General features: G+C 42.0%; 1 protein-coding gene across 3 annotated transcripts in view; it reads right to left on the reverse strand.

Moving 5' to 3' along the window:
• LOC118359322 (chemokine-like protein TAFA-5) overlaps positions 1–27,919 on the reverse strand; it is a 118,147-nt gene that overhangs the window by 43,026 nt on the left and 47,202 nt on the right. The window contains exon 1 of one of the 3 annotated variants that reach the window (XR_004820638.2): positions 22,331–23,247. The exons of the other annotated variants lie outside the window; for them this stretch is intronic. The gene's annotated coding sequence lies outside the window, so the exon portion shown is untranslated. Of the gene's footprint in view, positions 1–22,330; positions 23,248–27,919 lie in introns of those variants that run through there. 3 annotated transcript variants of the gene reach the window in all.

Here is a 27,919-nt window from a genome sequence, read left to right on the forward strand (position 1 = left end):
AGGAGGGACTGGTGCACTTCACAAAATAGATGGCATCATGAGGACGTAAAATTATGTGGATATATTGAACCAACATCTCAAGACATCAGTCAGGAAGATAAAGCTTGGTCGCAAATGGGTCTTCCAAATGGACATGGACCCCAAGCACACTTCCAAAGTTGTGGCTTGAGGACAACAAAGTCAAAGTTTTGGAGTGGCCATCACGAAGCCCTGACCTCAATCCTATAGAAAATGTATGGGCAGAACTGAAAAAATGTGTGCGAGCAAGGAGGCTTACAAACCTGACTTAGTTACACCAGCTCTGTCAAGAGGAATGGGCCAAAATTCACCCAATTTATTGTGTGAAGCTTGTTGAAGGCTATCTGAAACGTTTGACCCAAGTTAAACAATGTAAAGGTAATGCTACCAAATACTAATTGAGTGTATGTAAACTTCTGACCCACTGGGAATGTGATGAAAGAAATAAAAGCTGAAATAAATCATTCTCTCTACTATTATTAAGACATTTCACATTCTTAAAATGAAGTGGTGATCCTAACTGACCTAAAACAGGGAATTTGTACTAGGATTAAATGTCAGGAAATGTGAAAAACTAAGTTTAAATGTACTTGGCTGAGGTGTATGTAATCTTCCGACTTCAACTGTGTAAACACATTTGCAAGAGGGAGGGAATCTGATTTAATTGGTCCTCAACTTGCGGCTCAGACACTCCATTTAGGACGAATTGTGTCAATTCTGAGTTAGCCTGCCCCAGAGCAAGATAGTTCTGAAGCATTTGATGCCATAGAAATTAATCTGACTAAAAGATGAGCCACTTGTGTGGTACCAGTTATCCCGACTTGAACTCAGAGTTGACCAAAGTTACCTCGCTAACTCCTTAAACCAGATACATAGTATACCCTTCTGGTCTCTCTGGAGAGAAACTGCCATTTGTCTGTCGTCCTTTCCTGCATATAGGCCATAATTGTTGGGGCCTGGTAGATATTGGAGTAGGGAGAGTCCATGGGCCCATTCATAGGAGTTCATCAGCATGCGAGAGGGCACCCGCGGTCACTGCAGTGACTGAATGCAGACTTCCCAACGCCTAGGCTTTAATCTCTCCCCTTCATCCATTCATTCAGCCTCAGAAATGGTGCTGTGGATCAGCTGTATGGTAAATATACTCACACACATGCTCTCTCTTTCCCTCTTTATCCCTGCTTCTTTCCTCTCTCTCTCTCCAACTTTTTTTCCCACACACATCTCCCCCTGTGTGACCTTCCATGTCTTAGTACTACCCCCCTTGTATGACCTTCGCTGTCTTAATACTACCTCCCCTTGTGACTTTTCTGTCTTAGTACTACCTCCCCCCGGTGACTTTCCCTGTCTTAATACTACCTCCCCCTGTGACTTTTCTGTCTTAGTACAACCTCCCCCTGTGACTTTCCCTGTCTTAATACTACCTCCCCTTGTGACTTTCCCTGTCTTAGTACTACCTCCCCCTGTGACCTTCCCTGTCTTAATTAATACTACCTCCCCCAGTGTGACTTTCCCTGTCTTAGTACTACCTCCCCCTGTGACTTTCCCTGTCTTAGTACTACCTCCCCCTGCGACTTTCCTTGTCTTAATACTACATCCCCCAGTGTGACTTTCCCTGTCTTAGTATTACCTCCCCCTGTGACTTTACCTGTCTTAGTACTACCTCCCCCTGTGACTTTCCCTGTCTTAATTAATACTACCTCCCCCAGTGTGACTTTCCCTGTCTTAGTACTACCCCCCCCTGTGACTTTCCCTGTCTTAGTACTACCTCCCCCTGCAACTTTCCTTGTCTTAATACTACCTCCCCCAGTGTGACTTTCCCTGTCTTAGTAATACCTCCCCCTGTGACTTTCCCTGTCTTAGTACTACCTCCCCCTGCGACTTTCCTTGTCTTAATACTACATCCCCCAGTGTGACATTCCCTGTCTTAGTACTACCTCTCCATGTGACCTTCTCTGTCTTAGTACTACCTCCCCCAGTGTGACCTTCCCCGTCTTAGTACTTCCTCCCCCAGTGTGACCTTCCCTGTCTTAGTACTACCTCCCCCACTGTGACCTTCCCTGTCTTAATACTACCTCCCCCAGTGTGACCTTCCCTGTCTTAGTACTTCCTCCCCCAGTGTGACCTTCCCTGTCTTAGTACTACCTCCCCCAGTGTGACTTTCCCTGTCTTAATACTACCTCCCCCAGTGTGACTTTCCCTGTCTTAGTACTACCTCCCCTGTGTGACTTTCTCTGTCTTAGTACTTCCTCCCCCAGTGTGACCTTCCCTGTCTTAGTACTACCTCCCCCAGTGTGACCTTCCCTGTCTTAATGCTACCTCCCCCAGTGTGATCTTCCCTGTCTTAGTACTACCTCCCCCTGTCTTAGTACTACCTCCCCCTGTGTGACTTTCCCTGTCTTAATACTACCGCCCCCAGTGTGACCTTCCCTGTCTTCGTACTACCTCCCCCTGTGTGGCTTTCTCTGTCTTAGTACTTCCTCCCCCAGTGTGACCTTCCCTGTCTTAGTACTACCTCCCCCTGTGACCTTCCCTGTCTTAATTAATACTACCTCCCCCAGTGTGACTTTCCCTGTCTTAGTACTACCTCCCCCTGTGACTTTCCCTGTCTTAGTACTACCTCCCCCTGCGACTTTCCTTGTCTTAATACTACCTCCCCCAGTGTGACTTTCCCTGTCTTAGTATTACCTCCCCCTGTGACTTTACCTGTCTTAGTACTACCTCCCCCTGTGACTTTCCCTGTCTTAATTAATACTACCTCCCCCAGTGTGACTTTCCCTGTCTTAGTACTACCCCCCTGTGACTTTCCCTGTCTTAGTACTACCTCCCCCTGCGACTTTCCTTGTCTTAATACTACCTCCCCCAGTGTGACTTTCCCTGTCTTAGTACTACCTCTCCATGTGATCTTCTCTGTCTTAGTACTACCTCCCCCAGTGTGACCTTCCCTGTCTTAGTACTTCCTCCCCCAGTGTGACCTTCCCTGTCTTAGTACTACCTCCCCCAGTGTGACTTTCCCTGTCTTAATACTACCTCCCCCAGTGTGACCTTCCCTGTCTTAGTACTACCTCCCCCTGTGTGACTTTCTCTGTCTTAGTACTTCCTCCCCCAGTGTGACCTTCCCTGTCTTAGTACTACCTCCCCCAGTGTGACCTTCCCTGTCTTAATGCTACCTCCCCCAGTGTGATCTTCCCTGTCTTAGTACTACCTCCCCCTGTCTTAGTACTACCTCCCCCTGTGTGACTTTCCCTGTCTTAATACTACCTCCCCCAGTGTGACCTTCCCTGTCTTCGTACTACCTCCCCCTGTGTGACTTTCTCTGTCTTAGTACTACCTCCCCCAGTTTGACCTTCCCTGTCTTAGTACTACCTCCCCCTGTGACCTTCCCTGTCTTAATTAATACTACCTCCCCCAGTGTGACTTTCCCTGTCTTAGTACTACCTCCCCCTGCGACTTTCCTTGTCTTAATACTACCTCCCCCAGTGTGACTTTCCCTGTCTTAGTATTACCCCCCCTGTGACTTTCCCTGTCTTAGTACTACCTCCCCTTGTGACCTTCCCTGTCTTAATTAATACTACCTCCCCCAGTGTGACTTTCCCTGTCTTAGTACTACCCCCCCTGTGACTTTCCCTGTCTTAGTATTACCTCCCCCTGCGACTTTCCTTGTCTTAATACTACCTCCCCCAGTGTGACTTTCCCTGTCTTAGTACTACCTCCCCCAGCGACTTTCCTTGTCTTAATACTACATCCCCCAGTGTGACATTCCCTGTCTTAGTACTACCTCTCCATGTGACCTTCTCTGTCTTAGTACTACCTCCCCCAGTGTGACTTTCCCTGTCTTAATACTACCTCCCCCAGTGTGACCTTCCCCGTCTTAGTACTTCCTCCCCCAGTGTGACCTTCCCTGTCTTAGTACTACCTCCCCCACTGTGACCTTCCCTGTCTTAATACTACCTCCCCCAGTGTGACCTTCCCTGTCTTAGTACTTCCTCCCCCAGTGTGACCTTCCCTGTCTTAGTACTACCTCCCCCAGTGTGACTTTCCCTGTCTTAATACTACCTCCCCCAGTGTGACCTTCCCTGTCTTAGTACTACCTCCCCCTGTGTGACTTTCTCTGCCTTAGTACTACCTCCCCCAGTGTGACCTTCCCTGTCTTAATGCTACCTCCCCCAGTGTGATCTTCCCTGTCTTAGTACTACCTCCCCTGTCTTAGTACTACCTCCCCCTGTGTGACTTTCCCTGTCTTAATACTACCTCCCCCAGTGTGACCTTCCCTGTCTTCGTACTACCTCCCCCTGTGTGACTTCCTCTGTCTTAGTACTTCCTCCCCCAGTGTGACCTTCCCTGTCTTAGTACTACCTCCCCCAGTGTGACCGTCCCTGTCTTAATACTACCTCCCCCAGTGTGACCTTCCCTGTCTTAGTACTACCTCCCCCTGTATGACTTTCCCTGACTTAATACTACCTCCCCCAGTGTGACCTTCCCTGTCTTAGTACTACCTCCCCCTGTGTGACTTTCCCTGTCTTCGTACTTCCTCCCCCAGTGTGACTGTCCCTGTCTTAATACTACCTCCCCCAGTGTGACTTTCCCTGTCTTAGTACTACCTCCCCCTGTGTGACTTTCCCTGTCTTCGTACTTCCTCCCCCAGTGGGATCTTCCCTGTCTTAGTACTACCTCCCCCAGTGTGACCTTCCCTGTCTTAGTACTACCTCCCCCAGTGTGACCTTCCCTGTCTTAGTACTACCTCCCCCTCCCCCAGTGTGACCTTCCCTGTCTTAGTACTTCCTCCCCCAGTGTGACCTTCCCTGTCTTAGTACTACCTCCCCCAGTGTGACTTTCCCTGTCTTAATACTACCTCCCCCAGTGTGACCTTCCCTGTCTTAGTACTACCTCCCCCTGTGTGACTTTCTCTGCCTTAGTACTACCTCCCCCAGTGTGACCTTCCCTGTCTTAATGCTACCTCCCCCAGTGTGATCTTCCCTGTCTTAGTACTACCTCCCCCTGTCTTAGTACTACCTCCCCCTGTGTGACTTTCCCTGTCTTAATACTACCTCCCCCAGTGTGACCTTCCCTGTCTTCGTACTACCTCCCCCTGTGTGACTTTCTCTGTCTTAGTACTTCCTCCCCCAGTGTGACCTTCCCTGTCTTAGTACTACCTCCCCCAGTGTGACCGTCCCTGTCTTAATACTACCTCCCCCAGTGTGACCTTCCCTGTCTTAGTACTACCTCCCCCTGTATGACTTTCCCTGACTTAATACTACCTCCCCCAGTGTGACCTTCCCTGTCTTAGTACTACCTCCCCCTGTGTGACTTTCCCTGTCTTCGTACTTCCTCCCCCAGTGTGACTGTCCCTGTCTTAATACTACCTCCCCCAGTGTGACTTTCCCTGTCTTAGTACTACCTCCCCCTGTGTGACTTTCCCTGTCTTCGTACTTCCTCCCCCAGTGGGATCTTCCCTGTCTTAGTACTACCTCCCCCAGTGTGACCTTCCCTGTCTTAGTACTACCTCCCCCAGTGTGACCTTCCCTGTCTTAGTACTACCTCCCCTCCCCCAGTGGGATCTTCCCTGTCTTAGTACTACCTCCCCCAGTGTGACCTTCCCTGTCTTAGTACTACCTCCCCCAGTGTGACCTTCCCTGTCTTAGTACTACCTCCCCCTCTGTGACCTTCCCTGTCTTAATACTACCTCCCCCAGTGTGATCTTCCCTGTCTTAGTACTACCTCCCCCAGTGTGACCTTCCCTGTCTTAGTACTACCTCCCCCAGTGTGACTTTCCCTGTCTTAATACTACCTCCCCCTGTGACTTTCCCTGTCTTAATACTACCTCCCCTTGTGACTTTCCCTGTCTTAGTACTACCTCCCCCTGTGACCTTTCCTGTCTTAATTAATACTACCTCCCCCAGTGTGACTTTCCCTGTCTTAGTACTACCTCCCCCTGTGACTTTACCTGTCTTAGTACTACCTCCCCCTGTGACTTTCCCTGTCTTAATTAATACTACCTCCCCCAGTGTGACTTTCCCTGTCTTAGTACTACCCCCCTGTGACTTTCCCTGTCTTAGTACTACCCCCACCTGTGACACTCCCTGTCTTAGTACTACCCCCCTGTGACTTTCCCTGTCTTAATACTACCTCCCCCTGTGACTTTCCCTGTCTTAGTACTACCTCCCCCTGCGACTTTCCTTGTCTTAATACTACATCCCCCAGTGTGACATTCCCTGTCTTAGTACTACCTCCCCCTGCGACTTTCCTTGTCTTAATACTACCTCCCCCAGTGTGACTTTCCCTGTCTTAGTATTACCTCCCCCTGTGACTTTACCTGTCTTAGTACTACCTCCCCCTGTGACTTTCCCTGTCTTAATTAATACTACCTCCCCCTGCGACTTTCCTTGTCTTAATACTACATCCCCCAGTGTGACCTTCCCTGTCTTAGTACTTCCTCCCCCAGTGTGACTTTCCCCGTCTTAGTACTTCCTCCCCCAGTGTGACCTTCCCTGTCTTAGTACTACCTCCCCCACTGTGACCTTCCCTGTCTTAATACTACCTCCCCCAGTGTGACCTTCCCTGTCTTAGTACTTCCTCCCCCAGTGTGACCTTCCCTGTCTTAGTACCACCTCCCCCAGTGTGACTTTCCCTGTCTTAATACTACCTCCCCCAGTGTGACCTTCCCTGTCTTAGTACTACCTCCCCCTGTGTGACTTTCTCTGTCTTAGTACTTCCTCCCCCAGTGTGACCTTCCCTGTCTTAGTACTACCTCCCCCAGTGTGACCTTCCCTGTGTTAATGCTACCTCCCCCAGTGTGATCTTCCCTGTCTTAGTACTACCTCCCCCTGTGTGACTTTCCCTGTCTTAGTACTACCTCCCCCTGTGTGACCTTCCCTGTCTTAATACTACCTCCCCCAGTGTGACCTTCCCTGTCTTAATACTACCTCCCCCAGTGTGACCTTCCCTGTCTTAGTACTTCCTCCCCCTGTGTGACCTTCCCTGTCTTAGTATTACCTCCCCCAGTGTGACTTTCCCTGTCTTAGTACTACCTCCCCCAGTGTGACCGTCCCTGTCTTAGTACTACCTCCCCCAGTGTGACCTTCCCTGTCATAGTACTACCTCCCCCAGTGTGACCTTCCCTGTCTTAGTACTACCTCCCCCAGTGTGACTTTCCCTGTCTTAATACTACCTCCCCCAGTGTGGCCTTCCCTGTCTTAGTACTACCTCCCCCAGTGTGACTTTCCCTGTCTTAGTACTTCCTCCCCCAGTGTGACCTTCCCCGTCTTAGTACTATCTCCCCCAGTGTGACCTTCCCTGTCTTAATGCTACCTCCCCCAGTGTGATCATCCCTGTCTTAGTACTATCTCCCCCTGTGTGACTTTCCCTGTCTTAATACTACCTCCCCCAGTGTGACCTTCCCTGTCTTAGTACTACCTCCCCCTGTGTGACTTTCTCTGTCTTAGTACTTCCTCCCCCAGTATGACCTTCCCTGTCTTAGTACTACCTCCCCCAGTGTGACCTTCCCTGTCTTAATACTACCTCCCCCAGTGTGACCTTCCCTGTCTTAGTACTACCTCCCCCTGTGTGACTTTCCCTGTCTTAATACTACCTCCCCCAGTGTGACCTTCTCTGTCTTAGTACTACCTCCCCCTGTGTGACTTTCCCTGTCTTAGTACTACCTCCCCCAGTGTGACTTTCCCTGTCTTAATACTACCTCCCCCAGTGTGACCTTCCCTGTCTTAGTACTACCTCCCCCAGTGTGACCTTCCCTGTCTTAATACTACCTCCCCCAGTGTGACCTTCCCTGTCTTAATACTACCTCCCCCAGTGTGAACTTCCCTGTCTTAGTAATAATAATAATAATATATGCCATTTAGCAGACGCTTTTATCCAAAGCGACTTACAGTCATGTGTGCATACATTCTACGTATGGGTGGTCCCGGGGATCGAACCCACTACCCTGGCGTTACAAGCGCCATGCTCTACCAACTGAGCTACAGACGGACTACCTCCCCCAGTGTGACCTTCCCTGTCTTAATACTACCTCACCCAGTGTGACCTTCCCTGTCTTAGTACTACCTCCCCCAGTGTGACATTCCCTGTCTTTTCTTTCCACTCAGGGTTCGATTCCTTTTCCCCCCATCTCTGATCTCAATCCTTGACCTCTACCCTCAGAAAATACTTGATCAAAGGAGCTCTGACATAGGGTAGCAAAAATAACTCTGGATAGGAAAATCACAGTGCAAAGCAGTAAGATACCAAAGTGCAGTACTGCATACGCATTTCATATGCAGAGCATTTTAACTAAATTTGGTGAGCAAACTCTGACCTTGGATATGCACTTTAAAAAATGGTGGCTCTACATAACCTTGGGTAAGAACTTATGTGCTTGCCAGGGACAGGCTTTATACTTCAGGGTTTACCTTGATTGGGGCGTCTTATTTCAAACATGTAAAATGTTCAACATGTATTATTTGTCTCATGGCATTGGTGAAAAGTGATGCTTACCTAATCCCTTTAATATGTCCCTATTGTACAGTTTATGTACTTAAGAATTACTTTGGAAACAGAACACAAAAATGATATTCCTTATTAAATATGGCTAACAGTCAGTTGTTGATGCTTCTTGAGGAAAAAAGCTAGTTTTGTTCTTATTAAGTAGAAATCAAGAACCACGTTGTTTGGAAGGAAAAATTAGCCTCAGCCATGTAGCTTATCAAACAGACACTAATCTACCCAAACATATTTTAGTGATAAGGCTGAGCCCTACTAAGTACCCCAAAGTCGTGATGGGCGACAACGCCGGCTTTGACAAGATAAATGTGTCTTGGGTTTGTGTACGTACCGAGTGACAGTGCAACTGCTTGCTACGTCAACCACCACTCTCCACTTCAGTTAGTCCTTCGTTTTTATGGCAGTCAAACTGACAACTGTGTCATCCAGAAGAGGCTTTTTCCCCTGACAATGTCATGTTATTCAAAAACCCTCTTTTACAACAAAAAGGAATCACTGTGAAGAGCCGTCTTACTGTGAAAGGACGAATGCTACACATTCAAACATATTTCCTTGACAGGGAGCTAATTTATTTCTGATCTAATGTAAAGTGCTTAATGAAATAGTCAAGGACAATGATATGAAATGGAGGTACAGACAGAATCTACATGCTAACAATAGCCTTGTCTGACACAACAACAATCAGGGAGATGGAATGCAACAATCCAACATGGATGCTACAGGAGCACATAAACAACACGTTCACCAAGCTTAAAAACCAAACTGACCTCCCTGTTTTGGCTGCTGGGATATAGAGAGGGCTGCTTAGAAGAGGACGTTTCCGTGGTGAACCCCTTGGAGGCCTGGGTATACTGTGGAGGGAGTCTGCCGGTTGTCTGTCCCCTTGCCAGATCATCTTGGCACTCATCCGTGGCTTACCACAGCCAAAAGGCAGCACTGACAGTGATACTTGTCCCACAGGAGTGGATTGAAAAAATGAACACAGTACAGTATCAGAAAATATGTCTGTTTCAAAGGATATGTGCCCACATACACACTTGTTTACAAATCTAAGAGTTGAAGACAGCAAGGACACCAAGCTTGTATACATTCATGATGATTTAGGCGATTAAGTAGCTTGTCCTTTGAGATGAGTCAAAAAAATAATAATATCTGTGTTTGTTTATCAAATTTAAAAAATCTAATTTGTTGCATGTCTCTGTAGAAAAGAGAGATGCGATTTACACGGCAATGGAGAGTGAAATTACTTGAGTACTTCAGTTCTTTGCCACTACTTCAGTTCTTTGCCACTTATTTCACTCCTAGTGAAAAGGCCAAAGATATGCTATGGTAATGTTCCTGTCCAAATGACATATTGTAATGCAGTGCACTGGCTCATGCTTGGTTGAGTCCATGTTTTAAACAAGGAGATGTAGACATCGGCTGAGGCTCATCATGAGTCTTGTTCTGGAAGCAGCTCTGCAGAGTGGTCACTAGCTGGCACAGCCACAAAGTCATAACATCTGATTTTGAACCTAACCATAACCCTAACCATAAGTTAAGACCAAACATAACATTGTTTTAGACATTTTTACAATATAGCCAATTTTGACTTAGCAGCCGGCCTATACACGGGGAAATCGCTCAGTTCTGCCTCCAAGAAAAGACTACACTAAAGCTCCATTGCTACTACTAGGGTCTACTAGGGTCTATAGCCAACTCTGATCGCTATTCCAAGACACATTTGAAAAGAGATGTCAGCTTTCAAGCCACATTTAGAGAAGAAAGCACTATAAAAAACTTTGTAGGATGAATTAAATCAGCAAGATTAGTCCACAGCAAAAGTGGCACAAAATAAGAGATTGCAGTTTTCCTGGCTTTCAGAATATCTCCTCCAATACGAACCCAAAAAGCATGTCGGAATCTGCAGTGTGTGTGTGTCTGTCTAGCGATAAATTAACTAACCTTGTAATTGTGTTTGACAGCCTGTATAAAGATATGACTCTGGACCACTCCAATCACTGGGCCACTCCAATCACCGGGCCACTCCATTGCGATTCCCCAGCCTCAGGACTGTATGGGAGCTAATGTATCTCATCACTGGTATTCTCACTGCTCAGGCAGCCAGTGAAAGACAGTCTGATAATGGTTATCACCCCTCCCTGACTGCTCATATGGAGATAGCAGAGCTACTTCAGAAGTGTGAATGCTTCTTTCCATGTAGAAAGGGGCTAACGTGTGACATGGAGGTCAAAAATTCTAAATGGTTGGATTCGAGTGGAATGGCATTTTTCATGTAGCTTGTGTGCATGGTTAAAGGTAAACATGAAAGATGTGTCATCAGACTATGGAAATGCTCCATCTACCGAGATGGTTTCATTGACAGGTCTTTACTTTGACATAAACATACTGTGACTCTTGTAAAGCTTTTGAAAATGTATTGTGACCCACCAGGTCAACCAGACCTTTGTCTCTACTACCCAGAACATGTATTTTATTTAACCTTTATTTAACTAGACAAGTCAGTTAAGAACAGTTTCTTATTTACAACGACAGCCTACCAAACAAACCCTAACCCGGACGACGCTGGGACAATTGTGTGCCACCCTATGGGACTCCTAATCACGGCCGGTTGTGATACAGCCTGGAATTGAACCAGGGTCTGTGGTGATGCCTCTAGCACTGAGATGCAGTGCCTTAGACTGCTGCACCACTCGGGAGTCTTAAGCTGCCATCCAAAAGGAATTGGCCTCAACAGACCATTTGGGAAACACTACTGCAAATACTAAGCTCTATACCTCATTCTGAATGACACAAACAGAGCTTTTTACTTATTCGATCATATGTTGAACAAAATGCCTGGTTCAGCACCAGTTGAAGCCCAAGAGAAAGGTAGTTATTTGCAGTAATTCATTCTGCCAACATTTAGATGATGCATGACGCTTCGGTCGAAGAGCCAAAGAGGAAACTCAGTAACGGGTATCCCATGGTAACCACAGAGAACGGCAATAGCGTTCCTTCTATCTGTCGATCTCTCCCCTGCTCTCTCTACTCACCACCTCCAATTCATTCCTGTCCTTCACGCCTCCATCTAGCATGTTCCACAGAAATAAAGCCGACAGACAATAGCTAAGTTTGCATCCAATTGGTGACAGATTTGAATGTGAATATTCTAAAACCGCACAATAACAATACCTACATGTTCTCGCCAGAGATGTTTCCGTCAAATTGACTTGGGTTAGGCTGTAGCTGTTGACATAATGCACATACAAATAACTTAATGCTATTATTTGTATTTGTCAAACAGCAACCAAGCATTGATCATCATGTCAGTAGAATTAGACTCTTGATATTTATTGGAAAGGAACATCAAGCTCATCACCTTGCACTTTCACCACCCTGTGAAGTTCATCATCATTTATTTAATCTGCAGACTAATGAACTGCATGCTTTCCTGAGTTGTAGTAGGAGGACCACAAACCATGGTTATTATATCAATATTGTCATAATTTCTCAAGATTTGGTTTACTGACAATTTTTCTGTTTCCATCAGGCCTATCATGACACTTTCTTGCCTAAAAAGGTTGGATGGAAACTGACTAGGAAAAAAGAGGAGCTCAATGGGGTGGTGATAAAGAGATACACAGAGGACTAGTGCCCCCAAGCCTGTTTTAGCATGGAAAGTGCCATGGAGGACATTCAGAAAATGCAAAAGCCCACATTCACACAACTTTAAGTTTGAAACATTGTGTCATTTTTGACTGGTCAATTTCATCGTCTCTTGATCGATTCATCATTTCCACCGGTCACTTTCCAGCACAAGGCTTTACACTACAGGAATGTTCAGATAGAGTTCTCAGAGGACTAAGAATTAAGAAAGGTTACAAGGCCATGCATTGAACTTGGAATGAATACAAAAATGGTTGCACTTCTGTGTGTATTTACTGACTGACCATAATGACTTTGAAGTCAATCATTTCTACTGTTTTTATTTCCATTTATTCCCAGTTTGACAAGGGCATATTCACTTCATATCTAGATAATAATTGTTATTCCCAACAGAAACTATTGTGCAACGTACTGTATATATCCTGCCTATCATCTATCTGCCCAATTATTTACAATGTCTTTCAATCATCCATCCATCCATCTTCCATCCATCCATCTATCCATCTTCCATCCATTCATGTTATCCACAAACCATTTGTGGGTAACATAAATTACAATAATTTAGACAAATGGTCCATGGAGTGTTACCTCTTTACAATCAATACAGTATAATGTATGCTGTACATATGCACCTGCATGTTACACCACCTTAACAAACATAATGTTGTGGTTGCTTAGATTGACAGATGGATGGATAGATGGATTAAAGGATGGAAGAAGGAGTGGATGGAAGATGGATGGATTATTTTATTCGGATCCCCATTAGCTGACGCTATGACGACAGTCTTCTTGGGGTCAGACTTAATGAAAAAGACTAAAAGACTTTACAATTTATATACATTTAAAACCATTAACATGTAGACATTTCAGACATGGGTGGATGAAGGAAGATGGAAGACGGATGGATGAAAGACATTGTAAATGAAAGTTGGGCAGATAGATGATAGGCAGGATAGATACAGTACATGAATATACAGTTATGCAATTCAGAGTCATTTGTCAAGGGCACTTCCTTGTTTAATCTGTGTTTTAGTATATATAGTATAGATATTTACGAGCAGAGAAAGCCATCTGAATTATTCTACAAAATACTATCTGGAATTTTGCATATACTAGTTTATAGAGAACTTTACATGTATGACAAGGACAAGTTTATGTACAGGTTCACAAAAAGAAAGATCTGTTTTAAGCATGAAATTCAAACAATGTTAACCAGACACACTTTCTTTACTTTGAGAACAATGAGTCTTCCATTTCCCCTATTTCAGATAGAGCAACTCCAGTCCTCGGGGGCCGGTCACACTGTTTCCCATCCCTAGCAAACACAGCCGATTAAACTAATTGCATTCTAAACTGAAGATCATGACTAGTGATCAACTGGTGAAAGGCAAAAGCAATGAGAGCAAATGAACACCATGTGATGCTCTTCATTGTGGAATAAACATCTCAGGCATAACCAGGCCCACTCATGATCACAAATAATGAAATTATAGCAGGAAATGAGAGAGAGCTTTCTGTGGTGATATTGCTTTTTCACTTGCTACATAGCCTGAATCATAATATTTTCCAATTGCTTTCAGTTGGGATACAATTGCAACTGGCATGCAATTTATTCAAGGATGAGGGAATAAGGGAAAGTGACATTCATTGATATGGGATATTCATTAAAAGCCATATTTTTTTAATTTCCTCCAAATTGAAAATAGGAATAACAATCACGCAATGCACTAAATGGCCGTGCCACAAATGCAGGTTCCTTTGTTTGGCCTTCAAGTCAAAACAGGGAAATAATGATTAGGTTGAAATTGCTTTTGACTTCATGCAGCGTCGGTTGCTGTTCTTCTTATAATGGTTAGTATCTCTATTACCATGGCGTGTAAACAAACCCATACCCTATCATCTTGTGTCATGATGCTTCTTGCCCCCAATGTCAGAGATGTTTTTTAATTTTCTGAAAACATGGCAAGCCAGCCATCTTGCTTGGCTGATTAAAATTGGTTCACACAACTAGTTCAACATAGCCTCACTACATACATTGCATTCGAAAGGTATTCAGACCCCTTGACCTTTTCCCCATTGTTATGTTACAGCCTTATTTTAAATGGATAAAAAGGTTTGTTTCCTCGTCAATCTACACACAATATATAATGACAAAGCAAAAACAGGTTTTACATAAGTATTCAGACCCTTTACTCATTACTTTGTGAAGCACCTTTGGCAGTGATTACAGCCTTGAGTCTTCTTGGGTTTGACGCTACAAGCTTGGCACACCGGTATTTGGGGAGTTTCTCCCATTCTTCTCTGCAGATCCTCTCAAGCTCTGTCAGGTTGGATGGGGAGTGTCGCTGCACAGATACTTTCAGATGCCTCCAGAGATGCTTGATCGGATTCAAGTCCGGGATCTGTCTGGGCCACTCAAGGACATTGAGACTTATCCCAAAGCTACTCCTGCGTTTTCTTGGCTGTGTGCTTAGGGTTGTTGTCCCATTGGAAGGTGAACCTTCGCCCCAGTCTGAGGTCCTGAGCGCTCTGGAGCAGGTTTTTATCAAGGATCTCTCTGCACTTTGTGCCACATTCAGGCCAAAGAGTTCTCTCTTGGTTTCATCAGACCAGAGAATCATGTTTCTCCTGGTCTGAAAGTTTTAGGTGCCTTTTGGCAAACTAAGTGGACTGTCACGTGCCATTCACTGAGGAGTGGCTTCCGTCTGGCCACTCTACCATAAAGGCCTGATTGGTGGAGTGCAGCAGAGATGGTTGTCCTTCTGGAAGGTTCTCCCATCTCCACAGAGGAACTCTAGAGCTCTGTCAGAGTGACCATCGAGTTCCCCGTTGCTCAGTTTGGCCGGTTGGGCAGCTCTAGGAGTCTTGGTGGTTCCAAACTTCTTCCATTTAAGAACAATGGAGGCCACTGTTATCAATAACCTTCAATGCTGCAAACATTTTTTGGTACCCTTCCCCAGATCTGTGCCTTGACACAATCCTGTCTCTGAGCTCTATAGACAATTCCTTCGACCTCATGGCTTGGTTTTTGCTCTGACATCTGTGAGAGCTTATATAAACAGTTCTGTGCCTCTCCAAATCATGTCCAATCAATTGAATTTACCACAGGTGGACTCCAATCACGTTGTAGAAATGTCTCAAGGATGATTAATGGAAACAGGATGTACCTGATCTAAATTTGGATTCTCATCGCAAAGGATCTGAATACTTACATTTGCTAAAACGTCAAAAAACCTGTTTGCGCTTTTTGTTATTATGGGTTGTGTGTAGATTGAGGATTTTTTTTGACTGAATCCATTTTAGAATAAGGCTGTAACGTAACAACAGGTGGGAAAAGTCAAGGGGTCTGAATACTTTCCAAAAGCACTGTACAGTGTAACTATTAGTATTAGCAAGTAATGTTGAACACTAGCTAACTATTAGTAGTAGCTGCTAAGATAACTACCTAAGCCTAAATGATATAAATCATGATAATGATGATAGTAAGCTAAATTTTCATAAATTCCTCTTCTCTCCCACAGATTCCCATAAGATCTCAGGCTCCAGGATGGGAAATGCTTAACAAGAAAGAAACAGATGAAGACACAGAAGGGGACCATGCAACCCTGGGTTTTATTTTAAATAGTTCATCTGGTTTCAATTTCTATTCTGATTTGTACTACTATAAAAGGGGAGAAAAATACCCCGTTTATCTGAATTAGCTAGGCTACTCACTATACCAATGATAGGCTACAGATTTTAGGCACTGCAAATAAAATTGTTTTCCCAATGTATCTTTCTATTAAATTACATTTTGTTCTCACTATGTATTGCATTTTTGAGGAGAATATATGCTGTTATAAATAGCCAGAAGGTTTCCACTTTCTCTGAAGCTACATTAAAAAGAAATTGAAATATTGGTCGGCCTAACTCATTAATAAATGGTCAGCAGGTTTCCACTTTATTTAATGGTATCTTTTTAGCAGTTACAAAATGTTGGTAACTCATTTGTTAATGCTCAAAGGATTGCCACTTTAAAATTCGGTATAATTTTAGCAGTTATGCATGTGGGTAAATCATTTATAGATGATTTGAGAGTTCACTCAGAGCTTAGACATACTGTACAGTGCATTTGGAAAGTATTCAGACCCCTTGACATTTTCTAAATTTTGTTAAGTTACAGCCTTATTCTAAATGGATTTAAAAAAATGTTTCCTCATCAATCTACACACAATCTGAAATAACTTATTGACATAAGTATTAAGACCCTTTGCTATGAGACTCGAAATTGAGCTCAGGTTTATCCTGTTTACACTGATCATCCTTGAGATGTTTCTACAACTTGACTAGAGTCCATTTGTGGTAAATTCAATTGATTGGACATGATTTGGAAAGGGACACACCTGTCTATAAAAAGGTCCCACGATTGACAGTGCATGTCAGAGCAAAAACCAGGCCATGAGGTTGAAGGAATTGTCCAGAGTGCTCTGACAGAGGATTGTGTTGAGGCACAGATCTGGGGAAGGGTACCAAAACATTTCTGCCGTATTGAAGGTCCCCAAGTACACAGTGGCCTCCATCATTCTTAAACGGAAGAAGTTTGGGACCACCAAGACTCTTCCTAGAGCTGGCCGCCCGGCCGAACAGAGCAATTGGGTGAGAAAGTCTGAATACACTGTATTTAAAGGCAGTATTGGGTACTCATCACTACATAATGTGCATGAGAGAAGATTCAACACTGTTAATTAAACATGTCCAGTCAATGAATGGTGGGTATGAATACCAAAACATTTAACATTGTGGGAAGATACCACCACCGTTTCTCCAACCAAAAGGAATTATGGTTACCATTTCACAACACCATACTTGGAGTGTTGATATACTCTGATAAGGGGTAATATGTTAGGAATAATGTTCCTGCTGAGCCACCAAGTCTATGGACATAATGGAGACTGGCTATATATTTATTGCCACAAATACATTTCTGCACTTTGCCTAAATTTGCAGTAAAATAAAGTTGCAGTAAAATGTAAATATATACAACTTGACAGTGTTACGTCTATAAAATTACAGTATTCTGCTGAATTCTTCTTACTGTAAAATGTTGATTCATTTTGTGCTGTCAACAAAAATGGGACTTAAATGGGAATTAAACTAATAACCCCTTGCTCGCTACCAACCTGTAATGTCCTGCCTGCTACAGTGCAGCTATACCACTAGATCTGTGAGTGTAAAAGAGATTTAAACTCACATGGTACAATTTGGTATCTTGTTGATAACGGGATATTTTTTTACACAATATTTTGAATATAAGCTATGATCATTATTGCGTTTTAAAATATGGGTGGGGGCAATGTACTGGTTGGAGCTCATTGGCATATTTTGGTGCGTGATTAAATATATGTGTATTTGTGCCAACAGTCAATGGAAATGTTGCAAGAAGTTTGATGGTTAGTTTTGGCGATGCAAGTTGAGCAACTCCTTTGACCCTGTTCTGCAAACTTTGCACGAGAATGTGTCAGTAATGAGCTGCACTGTAAAGAGGTTATTGTCCATTTTCCAGTAACTTAATGAAAACTTCATGCTGTGAATTTGTAATTTTTTACAAAGCTGCAATATGTACATTTTTGCGCGACCTGACCAAATGTGTGTTATAGATCTATCATGCTTATTAAAAGCAAGTCTTAGAAGCAGTAGATCTATTCTATGCGAGCTATTTCTATGCTTCCTGATCTCTGTTTTTGCATCTTTTACATTCATTCTCAACGAGTTCAAACACATGAATGCATCCAACTGGTATTTACGACGTCACAACTGGTAAATTCCCACCTGTCACGTTCTGACCTTAGTTATTTTCGTTATGTCTTCGTTTTAGTATGGTCAGGGCGTGAGTTGGGTGGGTTGTCTATGTTTGTTTTTCTATGAGTTGGTATTTCTGTGTTTGGCCTGGTATAGTTCCCAATCAGAGGCAGTTGTCAATTGTTGTCCCTGATTGAGAACCATACTTAGGCAGCCTGTTTTCACCCTTGATTTGTGTGTGATTATTTTTCCGTTTCAGTGTTTGCACCATTCGGGACTGTTTAGGTTTTCATTTTGATTCTCTTGTTCTTTTGTATTTTATATTAATTTTCCATTCAATTACATTATGGATACATACCACGCTGCATTTTGGTCCTCCGATCATTCCTACTACTCCTCCTCAGAGGAGGAAGAAGAAACCCGTTACACCACCTCCCACATGGTTACGAACTCTGCATTATATTGAATATATTTGGTAGAAAATGTACCATTATACTAGATTATCAGATTATCCACACATGTACCCTAAAAAGTACCATTTGAGTTCCTATGTGTACCTACAAAGGCACCTAATGTGTACTTTTGACCTTTTTGTACACCAGGGAACAACACTGTACCGTAACCATACTCTTATATTTGAGAGTGTGTGGATACATGTTCTTGGTAACAAATAACCATATGGTGGCAGTGCTGAGATCAGGTCTGCACCAGCTATGAGGGTGTTGGCAATCACGTATGTATGCTTGATCTGATTAAATATAGATCTTAATGTCAAGTGTCCTTGAGCACAGCTACGTTTCGTTGGTGTTGTCAGATAATTGCATGATTATTGACTTGATTCCCGGGCAACTTTTAGCAAAGTGAAGAAATGTATTCTTGCCAATAAATCTGTGGCCCATATGTGTCACTGTATAAGCTGTATAAAAACATAAAAAGTTGTTTCCACCATTTTCACTGGTACTCAGTAGCCGGTAACTTAATATAAAATTACAGGTTTTAAAAAAAACTTTGTGCCATAAGCACATCGAAACAATTACCCTACGTTTACATGCAATTGCAAGCGAGGTGTGCCACATTAAGTTGCAACACGGGCCAAAAAGTACCCAAGCGTATTGCAATTCACAGTAAATGCACTAGCGTTAAAAAAATGGGTATCTCTTAGAAATGTCCTTGTTTTTGAAAGAAAGCAATTTTTGGGTCCATTAAAATAACATCAAATTGATCACAAATACAGTGTAGACATTGTTAATGTTGACAGATTTTTAATGGAATATCTACATAGGTGTACAGAGGCCCATTACCAGCAACCATCACTCCTGTGTTCCAATGGCACGTTGTGTTAGCTAATCCAAGTTTTTCATTTTAAAAGTCTAACTGATCATTAGAAAACACTTTTGCAATTATGTTAGCACAGCTGAAAACTGTTGTCCTGATTAAAGAAGAAATAAAACTAGTTGACTAGTTGAGTATCTGGAGCATCAGCATTTGTGGGTTCGATTACATTCTCAAAATGGCTAGAAACAAATAACTTTCTTTTGAAACTCATCAGTCTATTCTTGTTCTGAGAAATTATGTCTATTCCATTCTAGAAATTGCCAACAGTGAGGAGGCGTGAAGTGAAGAGGTGACTCTGGGATGCTGGCCTTCTAAGCAGAGTTGCAAAGAAAAAGCCATATCTCAGACTGGCCAATAAAAATATTAAGATGGGCAAAATAACACAGACAGTACCTCTTTCTATTCTGGTTAGAGCCAGTTTGCTCTGTTCTGTGAAGGGAGTAGTACACAGCGTTGTACCAGATCTTCAGTTTCTTTGCAATTTCTTGCATGGAATAGCCTTCATTTCTCAGAACAAGAATAGACTGATGAGTTTCAGAAGAAAGTTCTTTGTTTCTGTCCATTTTGAGCCAGTAATCAAACCCACAAACGCTGATGCTCCAGATACTCAACTTGTCTAAAGAAGGCCCGTTTTATTTCTTCTTTATTTAGAACAACAGTTTTCAGTTGTGCTAACATAATTGCAAAAGGGTTTTCTAATGATCAATTAGCCATTTAAAATTATAAACTTTGATTAGCTAACACAACGTGCCATTGGAACACAGGAGTGATGGTTGCTGATAATGGGCCAATCTGCCGTTTCCAGCTACAATAGTAATTTACAACATTAACAAGGTCTACACTGTATTTCTAATCAATTTGATGTTATTTTAAATGGACAAAAAATTGCTTTTCTTTCAAAAACAAGGACATTTCTAAGTGACCCCAAACTTGTGAAGGGTATAGTATATATAGCAAAACACTATTACTGTGGAAATGTACAGTAACATTTTCTGCTAAATTAACAGCAATGGCTAACCGTGTAGTTTCATGTCACATATTGAACCACATGATTTCACACGACAGGTGAAAACTGGTTTTTGGTCAACTTTGTGACATTTCACACATGAAATCCTATGACAACGTGTTTTTGGAACACTTTGTGACATTTCACACGTGAAATCCTATGACAACTTGTTTTTGGTCAACTTTGTGACATTTCACACATGAAATCCTATGACAACGTGTTTTTGGAACACTTTGTGACATTTCACACATGAAATCCTATGACAACTTGTTTTTGGAACACTTTGTGACATTTCACACATGAAATCCTATGACAACGTGTTTTTGGTCAACTTTGTGACATTTCACACGTGAAATCCTATGACAACTTGTTTTTGGAACACTTTGTGACATTTCACACATGAAATCCTATGACAACTTGTTTTTGGTCAACTTTGTGACATTTCACACATGAAATCCTATGACAACTTGTTTTTGGTCAACTTTGTGACATTTCACACATGAAATCCTATGACAACTTGTTTTTGGAACACTTTGTGACATTTCACACATGAAATCCTATGACAACTTGTTTTTGGAACACATCACGTTACACTTCACCTGTACAATCTCGTGACAATTTGAACCCACATGTGAAAGGTTATGCGATCACGTGAAAATCCACATGTGAAACTTCATGTGAAGTATCATCACATGTGAAGTTACCCCAAAACACATGGTTTTACATGATTTCACATGTGCAAAATATGTGGAAATGTCACATGTGAAATCATGTGATTTTTTCATATGGGGTATTTTAATTTATGAGTGAAATTATACTGTTGTACACAATCAAATCAAATACAATCTGAGATGAGACAATACTAAGGAAGAGATCCCACACTAGGGCACAATGTGCGTGAAACCAGCATTTGACCACAATTTAGCGAGAAATAAGATGGCCCACATCCCACCAGCTTTGGAAAATGGGAGCATGTCTTACTGCATCTGCTCAATGCAAACGCAGCCACATTCAATAGCTCTCACAGCTTCAGTATGTATACACCCTCGTCCATTCCAATAAAGTTTATGAAAAAATGTATCTAATCTCATAACAAAGTTGTGAACTCGCACTTAATCACTTGGTCACTTATACGGCCGGTATGGAAGAGCAATTACTTGTCACAACGGCCCTTTCTCAACAGCCTTTCTCACCAAGATCCGGAAGGAACACCGGGCGAAGTGGGATTATAAATGGTTGTGCCATAGATTGTCAAAAGCCCCCTTGCACGAGAAAGAAACACGCCGCGTCACCCATTACAGGCACCCCTCACAAAGCAGTGGACTACCCACCCAAGGAGAAGGAGAGGAGAAGGAGAGTTTGTGTGTTTGACTTGCCTGTAATTATTTTCTGTCACAATTGCATTCACATAATAGTGGGCACACATTTTATTGTGAATCAAAATTAAGTTAATGAAGTGTGTGCAACCACTGTGTCTGTAAATATGTCATTACAACAGACCTTTTCAAAACGCCAAAACATGTGGCTGGCATTCTATTCAAGTGTGAATGTCAGTTGCAACATCGAACCGAGTAATGTATGTCTTAGTCACAATACATAATTATGCTAAAATGTAATTACAATTGACCCTGACATTGTCCTTCAGTGTGACTCTGGTGCCATCTATTGAAGAATAACGAAATAAATAATTTAACAAAAGACCTCTCTATTCTTGCTCCCAACACACTGCTCTCTATCTCTCTTTCTCTGCACCAGGTATGTTATTTAATGTAATAATACATGTTGAGATATTTTATTAAACTACACCTTACAAATCTATTAATTATTAAAATCAGAATTTTATGGGACATTAAGGCGTCTTACAGTTGAAGCACCACCAATCCTCTTCACCCCCAATGCTCTTCACAACCGATGTAGGCTAACGTTACTCATGAATGCATGAATAAATATAGGCTATGGTATTTTAACAGATTGCCATAGGCTTGTGAAATAAAACATGTGTTTCAGAATAGTGGTCTACAAAGCCAAGAAGAGCGATGGATAAGGAATTACCTTCTTTTAGAACGTGTGAGTGAATGAGGAGGATAACAAAACAGCAGACTGCGGCTCCGGTTAAAGCCCACGCTAGTCGAAGGAGCTGCATCGTTGAGGGAAAAAAAGTCAGAAATCCCGGACGGAGCGCGCGGTCTTCAGCAGCAGCAGTTGGCTACAATGACAAATCCATTCTGATCCAATGCAGCAGTGTTTAAAAGAAAAGTGAGTTCATTCCCTAAGGCTACTCCGTTGGCTTAAATTCAAAGTAAAATACAAAATAGGCACAATCCATGACAGATAATTTTTATGATCCCTTCAATTCCAAATTAATGCAACCCTTTCGTTCTTCAGATAGCCTATAATGGAGAGAAAAGTTAAACTCGTTAGACCATCACATCATTTGAAGTGAGGCATTTTCTCACTTTAATTGAATCTGCTTTTCACCGCAAATTACTCTCTGAGCTTGGAGCGCAGTGACTCTGTGATTCCCACTCTCTGGGATGGCTAGTATGATATGAGACGGCTGCGCCACCGGAACACTTTGCAGCAATTGCGTAAAATGAAATTTGTCTCGATATTTTCCGCATTAGATATATCACTAACTAGACAGTGGCTGCCGGTTTGGGAAACGTCCATCTTCGCTGTCTCCAAGTTAGATCTCTCTTCGTCTTGTACCCATTTCGACTCTTTCCATTGTGTTTCACAATATTCCCAAAACTGATGGATAAGAAGTCAATATGAAACTACATCAAATAGGAGCTCACTGCTCACAGACTACGCTGAGCATCAGGTCCAGTACCATGTAATGCAAATACCCGGATAACTTGTGAAATTAATGATGGGCAGCTCGTGGAGACACTGCGGCGTCACTATACTGTTCAATATACCAATACGTCTCGGGCTTGCCCCCGTTCTTACCCGCGGCTTCACGAGAGACTTTCACTGAGCTCTCTACGTGACGTCACAGCCATTAGTGTTTTATCTCCGGGCAATTCCACAGGCTGTTTTCGGTTGAGGGCATATCGGGGGACATGATTCCGTTAGACCCATGACTACCTCTCACATTTCGCACAAAGACTTTGATACCTCCCATGCATCGATGATAATTTTGGAATGTGAATGTAGTGTTGCAGCCTAGCTAGTTACATTTAATTCATGTCCCTTTCCAGATTGAGTGCATGCAGGCATTATGCACATGCCTTAGGAATGCTCAACATAAAACATGGGGAGTGCAGAAATAAGCTATGAGGGAAAAATACATCGGTATCATTTCAATATAGCCTACATGCATTCAAAACACCTTTATGAAACATACCAAGACACTATGAGGGTTGCTGTACAACTTTCCTGCAGTCAAATGACCAACGCGCCCTCTAGTGGCCTCATGGGTGGAACGTTATTAATAATGTTCCGAATTTCATAATTAATATACATTTTTTGAAACGAAACGAAAATCCAGTGTTATGTTAACGGTTTTGTTATATTTCAGGCTTCTTTGATGTATATAAAGTGTAATATTGGGATGCAAACTCAAAATGTAATACATTTAAACTGATATGTTACAGGTGTCTTCTTTTTGTTTTAAGCCCATAAGCATGTGTGTGATGTGTATACTTTTGTTTCAAAGTAGATTTGTTTAAGACTAATTATATTACAATCAATTTATACCAGTTGAATTTAGACACAAATAACAGTTTTTGTATTACTATTTTTTGCAAAATTCGGTGATAACTCATAAAAAAGGAGCATATCTGCATATCATGCAAATCCATTTTTCTGTATACTGGATGAAGACAGTCTAAAAATATTGTTTTTAATTTGTTAAGACACTCCAGGACCATAGCAGTTTGTGTCATAAATATTATGAAATGTTTCTATCTGTAAAATACTTAAGATATGCATGGGGAAATTCATTTTTGTGGCATTTTCCAAAGAAAATGTTAACTAGAATAAAAATGTACAACATATGAACAATTCCCTCTGGGCAAGACTGGAGAATATATCTAAGGATAACCACACCATATTTGGTGAATGAAGATGCTTCTGAAGCTGAGAAAAATGAGTTGGCGTGTGGGAAGAGTCTGACTATCTGGACATGGCAGTTAAAGACAAGTACACTGAATTTAGACTACCAAACAACTATTTAGTCGCAATCACCATCTCTTACAAGGAATTGACTAAATATAGTCCAGTGTGATAAACAAAAGTGTATTTTCAAGAAAGTCAAACTTAATTAAGTTGCCATTTGTGTCACTTCAAAGTACAGCAGCTTTGTTTCCAAATTGCAGGTCAGATTTCTCCAGGTAGCCTTCTTTGTTAAGGTTCTAGGCCTATCTGTTAGTCTGATCCATCCACGACTACAGCAACACATCAACAATACAAATAGGCCTCTCTTTATCCCTCTTATTACAAACAAGAGTCCGCATAACAGAGTTGAGTGATACAGAATAAAAGTGTAATTCAGCAGACAAATGCATGTTCTAACGGTTCATATTGTCTGCTCTCTGTCCGTCTGTGAGACAGCTGATGATGCGCACAGATTTGAAAACACCAGCGGGTCTGTTACAAAGTTGCTTTGATGATGCTGGTTTGAGTTAATGACTGAAACATTTGTGGTCGATTTTCACTCAGGAAGGTATTGGGAATATTTTCCACTTGCTATAGCTGGACCATGTTTTAAACATTACACTGGATATTTGGTTCTCTCTCGCCAATAGCTATTGAACCACACATGCCATGACTGGGGAGGATGGAGAAACAATCAACACCTATTTTTAATTCCTAAAAATATTTTGTATTTCAATCTCCAGTAGCTCGTAAACAAAGCGTGTCATGATTATGAAAAGTATATATTTTGAATCTGGGGAGGATGGAGAACAATCCAGGTGTTGGTCTCCATCCTCCCCTTTTCCAATGTTTTTGTACCTCTACTATCTTGTCCCCTAAGATAGACCTACACTATTGGCTCTTCTAAAGACTGTGTGGCATAATATAGTTATCTTAAGAGAGTATCACAGCAAATACGGTATTGTCATCTATTGGAAAATAGTATACATTTTGTAGCCCTGTAGAAAAGCCTAACCACACATGATTCTCTGCCTCTGTATCCATGGCAGCATGGTACATGTACTTGAAAAATATTATAAAAGGTCATTCTCCAGAGCAAATTATCTTTAGATTATAGGCTACTGACAAGGCTCTTTCATAACTACAATCTGCCTTTTTTGCTTTACAGAAAGCCTTTGTTGAACTGAAACTGGTACTTAATGCAAAACTAAGTATAGGTTATTTTTAAAAGAAAATGGTGCCCACATTGTTATAAATATCAGGGTATCTTTCAAAAAGCATATTGATGAGTTAGTTAAGAATAAAAAATGGCCTTCCTTTATAGGAATAGGACATGCCTTTTGTTAAATAGCAGAAAACAAAATCATTCAGTCGACGGTCATTCCGGCTTTAGACTATAGTAATATTGTCTAAATGAATGCAGCTGCCACTGTATTGAAGCCAATGGACGCAGTATATCATTGCGCACTATGCTTTATTACGGGCGATAGGTTCAGTACACATCACTGTATCAGAACGTAGCATAGCCTTCTATTAAGTCAGTACACATCACTGTATCAGAACGTAGCATAGCCTTCTATTAAGTCAGTACACATCACTGTATCAGAACGTAGCATAGCCTTCTATTAAGTCAGTACACATTACTGTATCAGAACGTAGCATAGCCTTCTATTAAGTCAGTACACATTACTGTATCAGAACGTAGCATAGCCTTCTATTAAGTCAGTACACATTACTGTACCAGAACGTAGCATAGCCTTCTATTAAGTCAGTACACATTACTGTATCAGAACGTAGCATAGCCTTCTATTAAGTCAGTACACATCACTGTATCAGAACGTAGCATAGCCTTCTATTAAGTCAGTACACATCACTGTATCAGAACGTAGCATAGCCTTCTATTAAGTCAGTACACATTACTGTATCAGAACGTAGCATAGCCTTCTATTAAGTCAGTACACATTACTGTATCAGAACGTAGCATAGCCTTCTATTAAGTCAGTACACATTACTGTATCAGAACGTAGCATAGCCTTCTATTAAGTCAGTACACATTACTGTATCAGAACGTAGCATAGCCTTCTATTAAGTCAGTACACATCACTGTATCAGAACGTAGCATAGCCTTCTATTAAGTCAGTACACATCACTGTATCAGAACGTAGCATAGCCTTCTATTAAGTCTCGTAATGTTTTTGTTTATAAAGCCCTCTTGTGCAAACTTCCGCCATACCTTGCTTCATTGTTAAATTACAGGCATACGAGTCACTAGACCAGATCACAGCGATGGCTAACTCTGGAGATCCATTTGGTCTTCACCGAGTTAGGTAGATCTGTGTTTAGTTTTTTTGCACCTTGCTTGTGGAATGATCTTGAGAACTCTCTAAAGTTGCATGAATTGGTGCGGGTAGGGCAGTTCAGACAGCTAGTCAATTACTTTTTAAAATTGAGGAATGATTGTGTTTTCTAAGTTACTTTTCTTAAATGATTTGTAAATATTGTGTTTTTATTGCATTGAAATTGTAAATATTGTGAATTTGTATGATTGTGTACAGGGATCCCTTGTAAAAGAGGCTATGGCCTCAATGGGATTTCCCTAAATAAAATAGATTTACCAAAATTAAAGATCTTGTAGTTAATTCTACATATTCTCTTCACCGTTAACAAATCTGCATTTACTTTTTTTTAGGTCATAAGAGCATTATCAAAAATCAGGATCAAAATGTCAATGCATTTGTTTTCTCAAGCAGAAATTGAAACGTGATGATACCTTGCAGAAAACTTCTGTGGGGGCATTTTCAGGAACAGTCTACGTCTGTTGGGTCAATTATTGTCCAGAAACTTCAAAAGCAATTGACTATTGTATACTGTGTACACTCTCCAAGCCTTACACCACTACCGTGGCCCGTATAGTGTAGGGATTGTTGTATGTTCATAATACATATTTCTGCCCACACCGACCTGTTTCCAACAACATGTGTATGGAAGTTGCTGAGTCAACATATAGTCACTGAAACATAAAGAACATAAACAACATTCCCTTGACACAATTTTTGTCTAACTACTATTATTACCAAACAGTTTTTCTTTCCTGCAGAATGGTGTAGTCGGGAAATAGCCACATAGCTAGCTAATAGTGTGTGCCTCTCATGCAGGTCATCACATTGCCATAAGTTACAGTGCTGGCCTTCTGTCCCTTGTGCCTCTTTGCTATCGGCCAGGCTTCTCCTTCCCCACTGGAACAAGACCCAATCAGCTTCCTGGGAGACCTCTGATCTGCCATCCCACAAAGCACCTGGCCTTGTGTTGATAATGGATGGCTTAAACCACCCAGGATGCATCTGGCCTTGCACTGATAAAGATGGGCCTGGGGTGCTCTGAGGGAGACAAGAAGGCAGAGAGGGTTGTGGGAGAGGGATGGCTTCAGGAAATAGACTTCGGGGTCAATAGTTCAACGCATTAAATGTATTGGGAAGAGACCATACATTTCAATGAGGGAGGTTCCAGTTCATGAAGTGAATTTAATCTTACCATGTTAAA

This window comes from Oncorhynchus keta, chromosome 26 (assembly GCF_023373465.1).
Source record: "Oncorhynchus keta strain PuntledgeMale-10-30-2019 chromosome 26, Oket_V2, whole genome shotgun sequence".
Lineage (NCBI taxonomy): Eukaryota > Metazoa > Chordata > Actinopteri > Salmoniformes > Salmonidae > Oncorhynchus > Oncorhynchus keta.